Below are 19899 nucleotides of genomic sequence, written 5' to 3' on the forward strand. Positions count from 1 at the left end.
TAAATATATAAATATCAAGATATTTATTGTATCTTAACTGTATAAAAATTCCTTGAGCATTTGCCTTTCTCTACATAATTTTTACCAGATTTTAGTATTTAAAACATTTTTTCTTGAATAGGCCAATAGCTACTTAAGCAATCTCTCTGACTCTACTCCTCTGTTGTCTTTCAGTGTGTTGTCCACACTGCAGTCAAAGTAATTTTTTTTTAGGTGAAGTTTCACTTTTGTAGCCCAGGCTGGAGTGTGATGGCACCATCTGAGCACACTGCAATTCTGCCTTCTGGATTCAAGTGATTTTCCTGCCTCAGCCGCCAGAGTACCTGGGATTACAGGTCCCCATTACCATGCCTGGCTAATTTTTATATTTTCAGTAGAGATGGGGTTTTACCATGTTGGCCAGGCTGGTCTTAATCTCCTGACCTCAGGTGATCCATCCACCTCAGCCTCCCAAAGTGCTGGGATTACAGGCATGAGCCACCATGCGCAGCCCAAAGTGATCTTATTGATACAGGAGGTAGAAAGAAATTAGATAGATAATGAGAGCTTAAAGAGTCCTCAACAGTGCTTCCCTTCTAACAAAAAGCAGCCCAGAAAATTATTTTTTTTTCCTAACAAGAGCAACCTGAAGAATCAAGCTGCAGACAGAGATAAGCAAGCTGGAAGCCTGCATGGGCAAATGCTGACAGCTATGCCAAGAGAAAAGGGCTACTTGGGGGCCACACATATTCAACATGAAGGCTCCATCTTCCCTCTCTGTTACCATGTTTACAGGAAAAAAGAAATGGGCAACATGGCACAGCTCAGGCAGAGAAACTGCCTGCATGATAAACGATTAGGATGGGGTTACCAGAGATTCACCCCCATGCAAATGACACACTTGGTCTAACCAGTTTTTCATGTCCTATGTAAATCAGACACTGCCTCCTCACCAGCTGATCTTTAAAACACTCTATTTTGCCATGAACAGGAAACCCATTTTTCCAGGACACCTCGCTGCCACAGAGAGCTATTTGCTTTCTTTTGCCTATTAAACTTTCACTCTAATCTCACTCTTTGCATGCCTGTATCCTATTTTTTCCATGGCCATAAGACAAGAAACCTTAGGTAGTACTCCAGATGAGGCTGTTTCATTGTGGGGGCTCATCTAGGATCAAGGGTAGATTCATCAGAAAGGTAATTATATGAGTGGACCCCAATTCTCTACTTTTATTTTGAGTCCATCTGCCCTCAATTTTAAATTGTAAAATGAAACTTAAAAAACTGGGCATCCGATGGCCAGTTAAGAGACCATTATGATTGCTGCCACTTCAAAGACTCAGATGACAGGCTTGCTAGGGAGTACTAAACAAATCTCCCAGTGTTTTTAGGGTGCTAGGAATATTGGCTCTGTTTTGAACTGGTTTCCTTTCACAAAGAGCCTAGCCATCATCTGGGGCTGAAGATATCCAGAGACAATTGACAGTTACTCAAAGGCTTCTGGACTCTTATTTTTCCATCCTCTTACTGCCCATTGGGCATAAGCAATAGCATCTCCAAGTTTTTTTCATCAAATTTTTTCTTTCCAAGACCACTGTGCCTCTTGTCCCCTGTCTTTATGCAGTGCTGCAGGAATTTTTACAGTTAAGGGAAATAATCCTATTAGGCAAGATCAGCAAATGCCATAGTAACTGGGAATACAGCTAAAGGGATGGCCATTTTTTTATTTTTCTAGAAGCAGAGGGCCTCTACTCCCACCCAGTGAACATCTTTTTCTCTACCCTTTGTCTGGAAAGCACATGGTATTTCAAGACATACAGCACCGCCTAGTGGAATAGGAATCCTCTCCAAGATGTACCTTGTCAAACCTTTGCTAAAACACTGTATTTTTCCCAATTCTACTCTCTTTTTACACCCGTCAACTGTAAACCAAGCTTTATGCCCCATATGTGAGTGAGAAAACACAACAATTAGGAGGAAGATATCTCCCCAAACAAAAATTTTGTGTCAATAATTTCCCATTAGCAGAAAAACTGCCATTTTTTAAAAATATCCATGTGCCTTAAAAAAAAAAAAATGGGTATTTTACATACTATGGATGTTAACCAGAACCACTGCCTAAGAATACTTTAATCTGGGGTATAATAACAGAATATACAGCTCTACCTAGTATTCTCCCTGTGGTAAGGGGCCTTGCATTCATACAACTGTTACATAGTTTGTCCTGAGAGCCATCCATTGGGAAAACATGCAGAGTACAGAAGTCTAGAAAATCAAAGGAAAATCACCAATGGAGGACTAAAGTTGCATTGGTAAGTATGACTAATATTATTGCTTAGCTCCTCTGGATCCATGGGTGAGGGTAATGCCTGCATCCACCTTTAATGGATGCTTGGACTCAGGGAACCAAGGAAGGAAACAGTTGAAGGAATGTCCCCATTGTCACCCCCTTTACCCTGAGTCATTCTAAAAGAAAGGAAGAAAACTAAAGGGATTCCTTTTTATCACTTCTCTTTCTACATGGATAACAGACCATCTTCAGCCTGCACTCCTCTGGAGTGCATTTTGAAGCAATGGGACTCCTATGACCCCAAGACTTTGAAGAAAAAGTGGCTCATTTTCTTTTGCAAGATGGTATGGCCTTCTTATTGTCTTGAACTAACCGTTTTTCAGGAAAGCCTCAATTTTAATACTATCCAAAAATTAGATTATTTGTGTAGATGAGAGAGCAAATGGTTCAAGGTTTTCTATGTACAGGTTTTCTTTGCATAATAAAAGATTAAGATGAGGCTACCATACTAATGAGACAACCCAGACCTTTGGAAGCATTGCACAATCGACCCAGCTCTTTTGGCAATCATATCATTTAGGCTGAAAAGGAGCAAATCTCCAAAACTAAAAAGACAACTTCTCAGAGAAGCATCTGAGGGAGTTATAGAGTTCCTAACCCTTCCTGTTTCCCTATACAGGGCCCCCCTCCAACCACATTGTAGGCTTCTCCACTTCTACCATCTCCCAAAATTCCCACTCCTCCTTGCTCTGGCTCATATGGGAAATATCAGTGCAGGTGATGCCACTAGGTTTCAAGTTCCCTTCTCAATTCAGTATCTTAGGCAAATAAAGAGAGACCCTGAGAGGTATATTCCAAAATTTAACTCAGTTGTTTGACCTCTCATGGAGGGATGCTATGTTGCTCCTAAGCCAAGTTCTAACTGCTGCAGAAAAACAGGCAGTTCTGAAGGCAACAGAGGAATTCAAAGATGAGTTATATGTCTCCTCTAATAGGTCAAAAAGCAAAAGACAAAATAGCTAAGGTGAAAAATAGGGGAATCACTATTCCCAACAGAAAGAGAGGAAATACCTACTGACAACCCTGATTAGAACCCCAACTACACATATAAATGGAAAAGAACACTTTTTAATGCACATGTTGGAGAGCCTATGATGAATTAGAGCCAAACCTCTTAATTACTCTAAAATGTCCATGATAGACAAAAACCTAGATGAGAATCCTACAACCTTTATGGCAACACTGAAAGAGGCACTAATAAAACACACCTCCTTTCTCCTGAAAAAGTCAAGGAACAAGCAATTGAAAAGGACATGTTCATAGCACATTGAGCTCCCTATGTTAGATGGAAACTGCAGAAGCAGGCTACAGAACCAGATAGCATCCTAGAAAGCCTCTTGAGGGTGGCCACCTCCACATTTTAAAACAGGAACCGAGAGGAGGCCCAGGATATAAAGAAGAAACACAAAGAAAGACAGAGGCTGTAGTAGCTGCTTTGCAGGCTTGCAAAACTCAAAATTTCAGAGGTGCTCCTGCTAATTTCTACAAATGTGTTAAGTCAGGGCACTTTAAGAAGGATTACCCAGGCGGCAAGAAGTCAACTTGACTCCATTCAGCTCATGGTAGTGACCACTGGAAATCAAACTGCCCACAGAGATGGAGGTCACCAGATCCAAAACTGGTTTCACAATGGTCCAACAGGACTGATGGGTCCCAGGGCCCAGACCCCAACTCCATTGGTTCTAACTGCCATTATTGCTCAGGAGCCCTGGTGATACTGGAAATTGAAGGAAGAAGGGTGGACTTCCTTCTGGACACTGGATCCAGTCTTTTTCTTCCCTCTTATCCAAGCTTCCCCTCTTCTTGTGGCATGACTGTGATATGAATCTCAAGAAAGACAGTTACCTGATATTATTCTAAAACCCTTAGTTGTAGTTTGGGGATTCTATTATTTACTCATGCCTTTTTTTTTTTTTTTTTGAGACGGAGTTTCGCTCTTGTTACCCAGGCTGGAGTGCAATGGCGCAATCTCAGCTCACCGCAACCTCCGCCCCCTGGGTTCAGGCAATTCTCCTGCCTCAGCCTCCTGAGTGGCTGGGATTACAGGCATGCGCCACCATGCCCAGCTAATTTTTTGTAATTTTTAGTAGAGACGGGGTTTCACCATGTTGACCAGGATGGTCTCGATCTGTTGACCTCATGATCCACCCGCCTCGGCCTCCCAAAGTGCTGGGATTACAGGCTTGAGCCACCGCGCCTGGCCCTACTCATGCCTTTTTAATCATGCCTAAAAATCCCACTCCTTTATTTGGTAGAGATATTTTAACTCACATGGGGTCAGCATTCTTATAGCCCGAGGACAAATCCTTTATTTCCCCACAGTGGAAGCTAATATTAATCCAGAAGTGTGGGCAACTCATGGAAGAACAGGTCAAGTTATAACCACTAGGCCAGTCCAGATTCACCTTATGCATCCTAGTTTTTGTTTGGGTTTAGGGGATAGTTAGGACAATATTCCCTGAAGCCAGATGCTATGAAAGACCTAGAAGCCAATATTAAACACCTGAAAATGCAGGGCCTACTCAAACCCTATAACAACCCCTGCAACACCCCAATATTAGGAATGCAAAACCACATTGGGAAATGAAGACTAATTCAGGACCTCCATTTCATTAATGAGACTGTAATGCCAATTCGTCCAGTAGTTTATAATCTCTATGCCTTGTTCACCCAAGTACCTGAGGGAACTAAATGATTCATAGTACTAGAACTAAAGGATACCTTTTTATCTATACCATTACATCTGAACTCTCAATATGTGTTTCCCTTTGAAGATTCTTCGAGCCAAACTGCCCAGTTAACATGGATGGTGCGGCCTCAGTGACTTCAAGACAGTCTTCACTTCTTTGGACAGGCACTGTCAAAGGACTTCTCTGAATTTTCCTATCCTCAGGTCAGGGTCGTCCACAATGTAGATGACCTACTGTTCTGTGTCACAACAGAGAACAGTTCTCAGAAAGGCAATGAAGGTCTTCTTAATTTCTTAGCTGACAGAGGATATAAGCATTCAAAATCTAAGGCCCAGCTTTGCCAAATCTCAGTGACATACCTGTGTTTGGTGTTGTCTGAAGGGACCACAACATTATAGGAAGAAATGATTAAGCCAATTTCCTTCTTTCCCCTACCTAAATCCCTCAAGCAAGTAAGAGGATGTGGGGGCATTACTGGGTTTTGTAGACTATGGGTGGCTGGGCAAGATAGCTTGCCCCTTATATTACCTCATATGTATCATAAAGGAGGGAACCACACTGGGAATTTTACCTCAAGCCTGAGGACCAGTTGAACAGCTTAATTTATTACCTGAGTAAGAAACTTGATATTGTGGCTAAAGGATAGCCAGCATGCCTCTCAGCAGTTTTTGCAGTGACCTTACTGGTGACAGAGACCAAGAAATTAACCCTGGGAAATGGCTTAACTGTTTATATCACACATGAGGTAACAGGATTGCTGTGCTCTAGGGGAAGCCTTTGGCCAAGAGACAGCCAGCTCCTTAAATATCAGGCTCTTCCATTAGAGGGCTCTACAGTCTAATTGAAAACTTGTTCTCACCTAAACCCAACAACTTTCCTACCAAAGGAAATGGCAGAACCTAACATGACTGTGAGGAAGTTGTGGTACGGATGTATGTAGCCAGGGAGGATCTCAGGGAAACTTTCCTAGAAAATCCAGACTTGACCCTTTTCATAGCTGGAAGTTTCTTTGTGGAGCAAGCACCCTGTATTAAGCAGGATATGCAATGGTCACTCCAAATGGTGTTATTATAACTGCATTCCTTTCTTCACACACAAGTGCACAACTAGCTGAACTGATAGCTCTTACAAGAGCACTTGAATTAACAAAGAAAAAGGTAGCTAACCTTTGCAATGACTCTAAGTATGCTTTCCTAGTTCTTCATACTCATGCTGCCATTTAAAGCAGAAGACACTTTCTTTTTTTTTTTCAGACAAAGTTTCGCTTGTTACCCAGGCTGGAGTGCAATGGCGCGATCTCGGCTCACTGCAACCTCCGCCTCCTGGATTCAGACAATTCTCCTGCCTCAGATTCCTGAGTAGCTTGGATTACAGGCACGTGCCACCATGTCCAGCTAATTTTTTGTATTTTTAGTAGAGATGGCGTTTCACCATGTTGACCAGGATGGTCTCGATCTCTCAACCTTGTGATCCACCCGTCTTGGCCTCCCAAAGTGCTGGGATTACAGGCTTGAGTCACCGCACCCGGCCTAAAGCAGAAGACATTTTCTTACCACTAATGGATATTCTTTAAAATACCATTGGCAGGGGGTGGGTGCGATGGCTATGGGTAGATAATTTTACTAACTAGGTGGAAGCATTTTAATGTAATGCTGATAAAAACCTCTGAGGTGATAAAAGTGTTAGTTAATATAATAACTCCCTGCTTGGTATATGTAAATACCTCCAAAGTGACAATGAACCCTCATTTATGGCAGCCATCACACGGGGGGTCTCAAAGAAACTAGGCATACAGTGTCATCTCCATTTTGCTCAGAGACCCCAGTCCTCAGTAAAGGTAGAGAAGACAAATGATGTCATTAAAAGATACCTCAAAAAACTATCCCAAGGACCTCACCTTGTTTGCATCACTCTTCTTTCTATTGCTTTAATGTGGGTACAAAATACCTTTTGAAAGTTAGGTCTGTGCTCTTTTCAAATGCTATATGGATGGTCTTTCCTTACAAATAATTTTCTGTTAGACCAAGAGACTTCTTAATTGGTTTAGCATATAAGCCCCTAGCTCACTTTCAAACTGAACACCTTAGGCAGAGAATCCTGCCTGCATAATAAAATATTAGAATGGGGATTACCAAAGATTTGTGTCTACGCTAATGGCACACTTGGTCTAACCAGTTTTTTATACCATATGTAAATCATACACCACCACCTCACCAGCTTATCTATAAAATTCCCTGCATTTCACCACAGACCAGCAGTCCATTTATTTCAACCCCTGTCTGCAGCAGAGAATTATTCTCTTTCTATTGTCTATTAAACTTCTGCTCTCAACCTCACTCTTTGTGTCCATGTACTAGTTTTTCATAGCTGTGAGACAATGAACATCAGGTGTTACTCCAGACAATGAAGCTGTTTAAGTATGAATGTATACTTGTGATTATGCTGTCTTCTGCTTAAAATGTTTTCCATTAGAATGAAATTTAAAACTCCTTTATGGCCTGAAAGCCTACACCAGTTGACTTCTAGCTTCATCTGTAAGCATCTTACTTCTTTTCTTCCTATAGTATAATGATTACTTCAGCTAGGATTGATTGTTATATAACCCACAGAAGTGAATACTGTACAATTTAAACAACAAGGTGAATTTATTCCCTATTTATGCTTATTATAGAGAATTCAGACAATAGTCTGTCTCATAATTCTGGAAGGACAGAACTAAGCTTGGTTTTAAGAGTTATATGAATAAAAATTAACAAATAGGGTGCGTTATACTACCATTGGACTGACATAGGTCTGACCATTTTCTGATCTTTAGAGTACATGTTTAAAATTTAAACGTGTAGGAGAAAATATTATTATCTTGGCATGGGTCACATGTTCACCCATGGGCCAAGAGGGTATGAAATGTAGGAGAATTCACTGATAGAAAAGAGAATGCTATTTGGGAAACAAATGAAAGGAATTTTGAGTGAGTAAAAACAACACAAATTATTTTAAGCATTTATTAGGTGATGTGTTACTTTTTCAGCAATGCCTGCCCTAGACTGTTAATTTCAATGGTTACCTTTTAAAATTCTGTCAAAGCACATTTTACTGGTCAACATAACATTAATATATGTAAAATTTTATAATACCTGTTTCCTTTACTTTAACTTTTATAAAAGCAGGGATAACATCTATTTAGATTTTTGTAGTATTTTTGCATCTATTATTCTACCTCAGCATGAAAGGCACATATAATTTATAGAATACTATAAAATAAAGTTAATTATGCAAAAATTTACTGATTTGGTCAATTATATGATGTTAAAATAAAAGAATTTTATAATGAAATAGAAAATGTGCATATTAAAAATAAAAAGAATGAAAAATTCTATATTTGGTATATGGGCAATTATAAAGAAGAAAACAAAACCACAAACTGCACAAAAAAGCTTGAAAAATATTTTATCTCTTTCTTATTTATAAATCCTAGTTTTGATAAATACAGAATTATTGGCTGACATTTATTTTGTTTCACGCTAAAAGCAGAAGGACCCCTATCCCCCGGGTTTGTACGTTTTTTGCTGAGAAATCTGCTGTTAGTCTGACAGATTTTTTTATAGGTTACCTACCTGATACTCTGTTTCACAGCTCTTAAAATTATTTCCTTCACATTGACTTTTTTTAGACAAAAAAGAGCTGAAGGAATTTGCCACTATTGAACCAGCACTACAGGAAATGCTAAAGGGAGTTCTAAATTTTAAAACAAAAGCTTGATATGCACCAAAATAGAACCTCCTTAAAGCATAAATCTCACAGGACCTATATAATAACAATGAAAAAACAAAGTAGGTAACAACTGACATGATTAATTGAAGAATACCACACATCTTAACATTAACATTAAATGTAAATGGCCTAAATGTTCTACATTAAAAAAGTATAGAATGACAGAATGGATAAAATTCCAACAACCACATATCTGCTATCTTCAGATACTTAACACATAAGCACTCATGAAATTTAAGGTAAAAGGGTGAAAAAAGATATTCCACAAGAATGAAAACCAAAAGCAAGCAAGAGCAGCTATTCTTAAACAAAACAAACCTTAAAGCTCAAAAATCTGTTTCATTAAGGTCTGAAGACAAAGAAGGATACTACATACTACATAATGATATAAAATTAATCCAACAGGAAGGTCAGTTAATATCCTTCTTTGTCTTAAAAAAAAGACAAAGAAGGATATTATAAAATAATAAAATAATTAGTCCAACAAGATGATATTAGAATCCTAAATATAAAAGCATCTAACACTGGAGCTTCCAGAGTTATAAAATGATTTTTACTACACCTAAAAACCGAGATAAACAGCAATACCATAATAATGGGGGACTTCAATACTTTACTGACAGCACTAAATAAATCATCAAGGCTGAAAGTAAATAAGAAGAAATGAACTTAAATTACACTCAAAAAGACCAGGTGTGGTGGCTCAGGTCTGTAATCCTAGCACTTTGGGCGGCCAAGGCAGGTGGATCACAAGGTCAGGAGATTGAAGCAATTCTGGCCAACATGAAGAAACCCAATCTCTACTAAAATACAAAAAAAAAAAAAAAAAAATAGCCAGGCATCACACTGTGCACCTGTAATCCCAGCTACTCAGGGGACTGAGGAAGGAGAATCACTTGAATCCAAAAAGTGGAGGTTTCAGTGAGCTGAGATTGCACCACTGCACTCCAGCCTAGTGACAATGAGACTCCATTAAAAAAATTACATTCTAGAATAAATAAACTTAGGCATTTCAAAAACATTCATTCCCCAAACTGCAGAATATACATTCTTCTCATTAGCAAATGAACAATTCTTTAAAATATACAATATAGTAGGCCTCAAAAAAGTCTAAATAAGTTTAGAAAAGTTAAAATCACAGACACATGAGATCCAAAATGGCTGATTAGGAGCAGCTCAGGATTGCAGCTCCCAGCAAAAGCACAGAGGGTGAGTGAACACTGAATTTCCAGATGAATTTTTATTGCCCATAGACCAGGAGATGCCCAGGTGGAGGAGCCCCATGGTTCGCCAGCGTGGCTTGTTTGGCTGGTGCGGCTGTTTTGTCAGTGCCCCGGCGTGGCGGTTCTCTGTAAAAAATACATTGGTCCGGGAGCTGTTTTAGCTGGCTACTGGAGCTCTGGGAAGGCAGAGTCACCCATTCATCTGATTAAAAAGGGGGCTGAAACAGGGAGCCAGGACAGGAGATTCCCAGGCAAAAAAGCGCCACAAATCTCAGCATGGCTGTTTCAGCCTGTGCAGTGGATTGCTGCAGGGGAAATTGCACAGATCCTGGCGCCTTTTCAACAGGTGACAGGAACACCTGGGAGACAAAAAAAAAAAGGCTCTGAGGCAGAGAGCCAGGTGATCAGGCTTGGCTGGTCCCACCCTCACAATGAAACAGCAATTGGAAATGCTCTGAATTGAGTTTCACAGCAAGCACAGCTGAACCCGGGATGATCCAGCTCTGTGGGGGAGGGGCGTCTGCCATTACTAAGGAAGTCCACCACTATGGAGGTAATTTGCCATTGCTGAGACAGTTCACCATTACAGAGACAGTCTGCCATTATAGAGGTGGGCCACCGTTGCCGGGGCAGTTCTAACTACACCTGTATAAACAGGACTGCAGAAAAGTTGACATGGCAGCTGGGCAGAGTTAACAGCAGCTCTGCAAAGCCTCTGCAGGCAGACAGTGACTAGTCTGCCTCTTCACTGGGCAAGGCAGCCCTGCAAAAAGCCAGCAGCACAATAGAAACCCACAAATAAAGCCCTAACTCCCCAAGACAAAGCACCTCGGATTAAAAAAAGGGGGATTTATGAGTTCTACTGCAGCAGACTTAAATGTACCGGCCCAGCAGTTCTGAATGAACAATGGAGCTCATGGCTCAGCACTTGGAGGCCCAGCTCTTGGCCTCAGCATGGTCTCCTATCAGGCTCAGCTCCTGTGTTTTTGGCAGCATGTATCTACAGGCCCAGCACTGGCCTCCCAGTGGCCTCATTAGGCCAAGCTGGTGCCTCCCTGGTGACATTATCATGCTCAAAATTGGCTTTCTGGCATCTTCTCCCAGACCAGAATGTTGTCAATTAAACCTTTACAGGCCCAGCTCTTCCTCCTGGCTGCATCTACAGGTCCAACTCATGCCTCACAACAATCACATTTTGCCCTGCTCCTGCCCATCTCCTGGCAGCCTCTGTAGGCCCCAGCCTTCCTCAAGTCTGGCTTTTGCCCCACGTGGGCCTCACCCACCTTTGGCCTCCCAGCGGCCTAGACAGCTCTAGCTCCTGCCTGACAACAGCCTTTCCAGGCCCAGCTTTTGCCCCACGTGGGCCTTCTAAGGCCTAGTTACTACATGTTTTTCAGCTGACTTTGCAGGCCTATGTTTTGCCTCACTGTCGCTTTTTTTCGGGATTATCTTATGCCTCACATTTGCCTCTCAAGATTCAGCTTCTTTTTCACGGCAGCCTTTGTTAGACCTGCTGCAGCCTCACCATGGCCTCTCTAGGCTTATCTTCTGCCTTTTATTGAACACTCAAGGTCATCTCCTGCCTTATGGTTGCCTTTTCTGATGCTGCACTTGTCTCACAGTTGTCTCTTCTAGATTCAGCTTTTTAGGTCATTGATGGTAAACAGCAGTCAAAAGCTTAAAGCTTCCCTGGACTCTGATTTGTTTACTTCACAGCAGTGTGTGTTTGCAAAACACCTGTCTCCACTTGTAACCTTGACAGTGCATTTCTGTCAGATTTGTAATAAATTCTGCCTTTGTTTTTCACAGTGGTGTCTGTTTTATTTACTGTCTAATGGTTTGTCTTGTCTTCTGGGGGTTCAGAGGGGAATGGGCCTCTGCTTGGGCTGTTAGTCTTTGCCCTGGACATAGCACCTTCTCGTTTCATGTCTTCTGTTTTTATATTTTTTAGTTTTTTTCTTAGCCTCTTATTCTTTCAACCAGGCTGGAGTGTCATCATGTGATCATGGCTCACTGCGGTCCTGGACTTTTGCCTTCAATCAATCCTCCTAACTCAGCATCTTGAGTAGCTACAGGCACATGTCACCATCCCTGACTAATTTCTGCCTTGTTAGAGAGTTTGGTTCTCACTCCATGGCTGGCCTTAAACTTTTGGACACAAGAAATCCTCTTGCTGGGTCCTCTCAACATGCTGAGATTACAAGCTTGAGCCATCATGCCTGGCCTAACGCTTGCTCATCACGAAGTATTAAGAATTTACTTTATGATCAATATATTGATGATTATATACATTTGTGACATTTATGAATGTGTAGATATTTTAAAGTTTTCTGGGATACCAATTTATTTTGAGGCAAATATTACTTTGTCATGCGAGTTGAAGTGCACTGGTGTGATCTCAGCACACCGCAACCTCTGCCTTCTTGGCTTAAGTGATCCTCCCACCTTAGCTTCCTGAATAGCTGGGACCCCAAGTATGAGCCATCATGCCCATCTTATTTTTATATTTATTGTAAAGACAGAGTCTCACCATTTTTCCCAGGCCAGTTTAAAATTTCTGGATTCAAGTGATCTTCCCCCCTCAATATACCTCTGTGCTGGGATTACAAGTGTGAGCCACTACATCTGGCCTGCTATTCTCTTTTCATGGATCATTAAGAGTTTAATTTTTAATTAGCATACTATAAATATATATTTGTATATACATGTGTTTATGTTCATATGTGAATATATAAGTGTATATATTTATTTGTGAGACGGAGTTTCGCTCTTGTTACCCAGGCTGGAGTGCAATGGCACGATCTCAGCTCACCACAACCTCTGCCTCCTGGGTTCAGGCAATTCTCCTGCCTCAGCCTCCCGAGTAGCTGGGATTACAGGCATGTGCCACCATGCCCAGCTAATTTTTGTATTTTTAGTAGAGACAGGGTTTCACCATGTAGACCAGGATGGTCTCAATCTCTTGACTTCGTGATCCACCCGTCTCGGCCTCCCAAAGTGCTGGGATTATAGGCTTGAGCCACCGCGCCCAGCCGGGTGTATATATTTTCATAGCGTGCATGCACGCATGCGCGCGCACACACTGTGAAAGAGATATTTGAATACCTAGAAATTGATAAGCTTCTTCCAGTTTGTGAAATGACCCTTAGCACAAACATGAAAGAAGTACAAAGTATCATTATGAATGACCATGGACCAATATGACAATGAGCCAATAGTACTTTGCATCTCAACCACCTTACAGCACAGCATCTCAAAGGGCTGGATATATCCGATCATCATATTCTTTGACATAGATTAGAATGCTTTGTAATTATTACTTCTCTTCAGACCTCAGTGTAATCCTCATCAGTGTGAAATCAGAAACTGTTTCCCAAATCATAGAGAGATTGAATAACAGCTTTGGGCAGGAAATAGTTAATGCATTTGGTTTGTCAGGACAAGTTCCTGGCCTAGGCAGATGGAATATTGCAGAAGTTTGTGTGTGTGTGTGTGTGTGTGTGTATGTGTGAACATTGTTGTGCACAGATGAGGGGGTGGAAGTAGGGGGCTGATAAAACTAGCAGGGGGCAGGCTGCTGGGAGCAGGCACTTGTTTTGACAGCAGGTGTGTAACTCCAGCACTAAGAAATAATTGTAAGCATCAGTTTCCTCTTTTGAAAATTAAAGATTATAATTCCTCCCTTGATTCATTGATGAGGTGGTCCACTATATGCCAGATATCTAGTATAAAACAGGTGCTGAATAAATACCACTTTCTGTAGCTCGTTCTTAATCACTGCTTAATTTTAAAAATAGAATACTACTTTTGTAAAAATTGTTTGTTATTACATAAAATCTAAATCCTATAAAAAGTACGAAGAAGGCCAGGTGCCATAGCTCACACCTGTAATCCCAGCACTTTGCAAAGGCAGGGTAGGAGGATTGATCAAGGTCAGGAGTTTGAGACCAGCATGAGTGACATAGCAAGATTCCGTCTCTATAGAAAGTAAAAAAAAAAAAAAAATTATTGTAATGCACACCTGTAGTCCCAGCTACTTTAGAGGCTGAGCAGGTGGCTTGCCAGAACCCAGAAGTTTGAGGCAGCAGCCTGGGCAACAGAATGAGACCCTGCTAGAGAAAGAAAAAGGATAGAGAAAACAGAGAAGCAAGAAACAAATCATAAAATTTTCAACTACCAATAAATTACTCAACATTAGGTGATATGGCCAGGCACCTTATCTCACACTTGCAAGCCCAGCACTTTGGAAGGCCAACGTGGGTGGGATCACTTGAAGTCATGAGCTTGAGATCAGCCTGGCCAACTTGTCTCTACAAAAAATTCAAAAATTAGCTGGGAGTCATGGTGGGTACCTGTAATCCCAACTACTTGAGAGGCTGAGGCATGAGAATTGCTTGAGCCTGGGAGGTGAAAATTACAGTGAGCCGAGATTTCACCATTCCACTTCAGCCTGGACAACAGAGTGAGACTGTGTCAAGAAACTAAGGTAAGGTGGGAGAATTTCTGAACTTCGTATAAATGCCTATGTGTAAGTGGTATCTTCATTCAACATTCATTAAAATTATGATAAAAGAAAAAAGTGTCACGAATCTATTTAATCTGCAGTTTCTATTTTCACCCACAGCTGTTGTATTTTTAAAATTGGTTTGAGAGTTTCTGTATAATGCATGCATACTTGGATGACATCTTTCTTGGAAGAATATCCTTAATTCATTTTCACTTTCTTCAGTTCTTCCTCCAAGTTCTGACTCTATTATTATCTGGTTCTGGCTGGGGCAATGGGAAGACCTGAGGCTGGCTGGAGGTTCTTCTAACATGTGCCTCATGTTCTCCTGCTGAAAGGCTAGTAGAGTACTTTCTTTATCATTGAAGTTCAGTAGCTTAGCCAGGGTTGGCTCTAGGCCAGTAATTCTGTATTAGTTTTTCCAGGTATACAGGGTGCCTTTGACTGCCTACTTATCTCTTCATTTCTTCCTTTTTTCTTTTTCACTCTCCCTCCCTCCTTCTGTCCCTCCCTCCCTTCCTCTCTTTCTCCCTCCCTTCTTTCTTTTCTTTCCTTTTTTCTTCTCTTTTTCTTTCTTCCTTCCTTCCTTGCTTTCTTCCTCTCTCTCTCTTTTTCTTTTTTTCTATAGAACTTTGCTCTGTCACCGAGGTTCTAGAACACAGTGGTGTCATCATAGTTCACTGCAGCTTCAAACTCGTGGGCTCAAAAAATCTTCCCACTTCAGCCTCCCGAGTAGCTGGGACTACAGGTGTGCACCACCACACCTGGCTAAGTTTTGTTACTTTTGTAAAGATAGGGTTTTGGTGTGTTGCCCAGGCTTTTTCTCAAACTCCTGGCCTCAAGCTTTTCTCCCACCTCAGCCTCCTAAAGCACTGGAATTATGGGCATGAGCCGCCGTGCCCAGCCGTTTTTTTTTTTTTTAAGGTTAACTCAGGGTCAATTGACAACCCAGTGTTAGACTACTATCTCTAATCTCCACAGCTTTTTTCAGTTGCGTTAATATACTTCTTTTATCCTCTGATTTATTTTGATTACATAAAGCATTTTCTGCATGTTGCACTTTTTTTTTTTTTTGAGATGGAGTCTCACTCTCTCACCCTGGCTGGAATGCAGTGGTGCAATATCAGCTCACTGCAATCTTTGCCTCCCAAGCTCAAGTGATTCTCCTGCCTCAGCTTCCCAAAGCAGCTGGGATTACAGGTATGCACCACCACACCTGGCTTTTTGTATTTTCAGTAGAGAAGGGGTTTTGCCATGTTTGCCAGGCTGGTGTCAAACTCCTGACCTCAGATGATCTGCCCACCTTGGCCTCCAAAGGTGCTGGTATTACAGGTGTAAGCCATTGTGCCTGGCTGCCACATTTTCTTTATTCTTTTTTCCATCAAGGGAAGAAAACTTAGGTTGATTCCATCTCTCCACTATTGTGAATAGTTGTCCTCAATTTTTTTTACACTTGTTATCAAAAGATAGAATTTAGTTTCTCTTCCCTTGAAAATGACCATAGTCCCCTGCTTCTGTAAGCAGAATAAAGTGAATTGTTGCTCATGACCTGACAAAGTTAGGTCATAAAAGATGATACTGTTTCCACTTGGCTCTCCCTCCTGGGGTGGGTGTGCTTAAAACCCATTCATCATTTTGTCAGACAGCCCAGATCATGTAGGGAGGTTATGTGTGGGTATTCCACCAGATAGCCCCAGCTGATTCCCTGGCTGACAGCCCACATTAACCAGGAGTTACTTGAGCAAGAAAACCTTTGACAGTATTCTAACTCCATACTGTTTAGAGGCAACCACATCCTGAGCCAGAACTGCCTAGGTGAGTCTAGTCAGCCTCCAGAATTATGAGAAGACTAATAAGTATCATTGTAACTGTATAATTTGGGGTGGTATTTTTTTATTTGTTAGTTTGTTTTCTCAGATGGAGTCTCACTCTGTCTCCCAGGCTGGAGTGCAGTGACACAATCTCAGCTCACTACAACGTACACTTCCTAGGTTAAAGTGATTCTCCTGCCTCAGCCTCCTGAGTAGCTAGGATTATAAGTGTGAGCTACCACACCTGGTTAATTTTTGTATTTTTGGTAAAGAAAGGGTTCATTATTTTGACCAGGCTTGTCTTGAAATCCTGACCTCGTGATCTGCCTGCCTTGGCCTCCCAAAGTGCTGGGATTACAGGTGTGAGCCACTGCACCTGACCAGTATGTTACACAGCAATAGGTAGCAAATACACAAAGTCATCTTCCAATACTAATATGTCAATTCTCCACTTGATACCATTCAATGGTTTAGAATTGAGTGTAAAATAAAGACAAAACACAATTCTGAATCCATCTGACAAGGGATTAATAATTAGAGTATATAATGAGCTTAGGTAAAAACAAAAATAGAACAAAAAGCAAATAATCTGATTTAAAATGGCCAAACGATCAAAATAGACATTTCTCAACAGAAAACATACAAATGGCATCTTTATAAAAAGATGCTCAACATCACTGATAGAAACTACAATGAACTATCATGCAATCCCAGTTAAAATGGCTTATATCCAAATGACAGGCAGTAACGAATGCTAATGAGGATGTGGAGAAAAGGGAACCCTGTTACACTTTTGGTGAGATAGTAAATTAGTGCAACCACTATGGAGAATGGTTTGGACAGTCCTCAAAAAACTAAAAAGAGCTACTTTATGACACAGTAATTCTACTGCTGGGTATATACCCAAAAGAAAATAAATCAGTATATGAAAGAAATATCTACATTTTTACATTTGCTGCAACATTATTCACAATAGTCAAGATTTGGAGGCAATCTAAGTGTCCATTAACAGGTGAATGGGGCCAGGCGCAGTGGCTCATGCCTGTAATCCCAGCACTTTGGGAAGCCGAGGTGGGTGGATCACAAGGTCAAAAGATTGAGACCACCCTGGTCAACATGGTGAAACGCCGTCTCTACTAAAAATACAAAAAATTAGCTGGGCATGGTGGGACGTGCCTGTAATACCAGCTACTCAGGAGGCTGAGGCAAAAGAATTGCCTGAACCCAGGAGGCAGAGGTTGCGGTGAGCCGAGATCGCGCCATTGCACTCCAGCCTGGGTAACAAGAGCAAAACTCGGTCTCAAACAAACAAAAAAAAAACAGGTGAATGGATAAGGAAAATGTGGTACATATACACAATGGAATATTATTCAGCCATGATAATAATAGAATCCTGTTACTTGCAACACCATGAGTAGAACTGGAGATTATTTTATTAACTAAAATAAGTCAGAGAGACAAATTTTGCATGTTCGCAGTCATTTGTGGGTGCTAAAAATTAAAACAATTGAACTCATAAAGATAGAGAGTAGGATGAAGGTTACCAGAGGCTGGAAAGAATAGTGGGCTGGAGGGGGTTCACAGAAATAATTAATGAATACAAAAATACAGTTAGAATGAATAAGATGTAGTACTTGGTAGTACAAAAGAGTGACAATGGTAAACAATAATTTACTTATTTAAAAATAGCTAAAAGGGACCAGGTGTGGTGGCTTATGCTTGCAATCCCAGAACTTTGGAAGGCCAAGGCAGGAGGATCACCTGCCAGGAGTTTGAAACCAGCCTAACATAGCAAAACCCTGTCTCTACTTAAAATACAAAAATTAGTCTCAGCTACTCAGGAGGCTGAGGCAGGAGAATAATTTCAACCCTGGGGACAGACATTGCAGTGCGATGAGATTGGAACACTGCACTCCAGCCAGGGAGAAAGAGCTACACTCCAGTGCAAAAAAAAAAAAAAAAAGAAAGAAAGAAAGAAAAAGAAAAAAGGAAAAGAACATAACTGAATTGCTTGTTAAATAAAGAAGTAAAATAAATGCTTAAGATGAGGAGTATCCGATTTACCCTGATGTGATTATTACACATTGCATGCCTGTATCCACTAGGAAGCAGAGGCTGGTCCTGGAAGGGCCTACCACAGGCAGGAGCCAGGCCTGGACAAACCCACAAGAGGAGGCTTTGGGCCTGGAGAGGCCACTTTCAGGCAGGAGCTGGGCCTGGAGAGGCCGACTTCAGGACCATTTGGGCCTGCCCAGGCCACTGGAGAAAGGCTGGAGCCAAGCCAAGAGAAGCCAACTTGTGGAAGTTTGGGGCCTGTAGATGCTGACAGAGAGCAGGAGCTGAGCCTGGGGAGGCAACCATGAGCCTTTCAGGCCTATGGAGGACATCAGAAGCTGGGCAGGAGCTGAGTCCACAAAGGATGTTGGGAGGCAGGAGCTGGGCCCAATGAGGTCATTGAGAGACAGAAGCTCACCCTGGAGGGGCCAAAGTGAGGAGGTTTTGCAACCAGAGAGGCCACCAGGATGGCAGGACCTGGGCCAAAATTGGCCAACTTTAGGAACATGTAAACCTCTGAGGCCACCAGGAGGAAGCTGGAGCCAGGCGAATAGAAGCTGACTTGAGCATATTTGGGTCCTCGAGATGCATTCAGAGGGCAGGAGCTGATCTTGGAGATGCCATTATGAGGCATGAGCTGTGTGGGCCTGGAGAGCTTGATTTCAGGACCTTTCAGGTCTACAAATGCCACAAGGAGCCAAGTTCACAGAGGTTGTTGCAGGGCAGGTGGGGGGCCTGTAGATGAAGCCATGAGGAAAAGCTTGCCCAGAATGGATTCCAGAAAGCAGTACCTGGGCCTGGAGAGGCCACAAAGGAATGAGCTTATGAGCTGGGCTTGGAGAGGCCACCAAAAGCTTCCGAGTAGCGGGCGTGCAGGCCTAAATCGTCTAGTGAGGAACAAGCTGGGCCTGCAGAGGATGCCGAAAAACAGGAGCCTCCATCAGCCTGGGGAGGCCATGGTGAGGCATGACATGTGCCTAAAGAGGCCATCAGAGAGCCAGGAGCTGCCATGAGGCAGGCACGCAGGCAGGCAGAAATGGCCTGGGGAGGCCAACATCAAGGGTAAGAGCTGGGCCTACCTGTTGGTAGGCAGGAGGTGGGTCTGTCCAGGCCACTGGGAGGCCAAAGGTGGGCCTGGAAAGCCCAACTTGAGGAAGGCTGGAGCCTACACAGACTGCTAGAAGCTGAGCAGGAGCTGGGCCAAATGTTGTTGTGAGGCAGGAGTTGGGCCTGTAGATGCAGCCAGGAGGAAGAGCTGAGACCACAGAGGCTGACTTGAAAATGTTCTGAGCTGAAATAGGAAGCCAAAAAGCCAATGCTTGGCCTGGAAAGGTGTCTACCACAGGCAGGAGCCGGACCTGGAGAGTTACACGAGAGGACTAGTGCAAAGACACATGTACACATATGTTCATTGCAGCACTGTTTACAATAGCAAAGACTTGGAACCAACCCAAATGCCGATTAATAATAATAGACTGAATAAAGAATATGTGGCACATATACACTATGGGATAGT

General features: G+C 42.0%; 1 long non-coding RNA gene across 2 annotated transcripts in view; it reads left to right on the top strand.

Annotated features, from left to right (window-relative positions):
- The window catches only part of LOC128931288 (uncharacterized), a 685153-nt gene that overhangs the window by 610790 nt on the left and 54464 nt on the right, over nucleotides 1-19899 (top strand). The gene's annotated exons all lie outside the window — the stretch shown is intronic.

Source organism: Callithrix jacchus, chromosome 18 (assembly GCF_049354715.1).
Source record: "Callithrix jacchus isolate 240 chromosome 18, calJac240_pri, whole genome shotgun sequence".
In the NCBI taxonomy this organism is placed as follows: domain Eukaryota; kingdom Metazoa; phylum Chordata; class Mammalia; order Primates; family Cebidae; genus Callithrix; species Callithrix jacchus.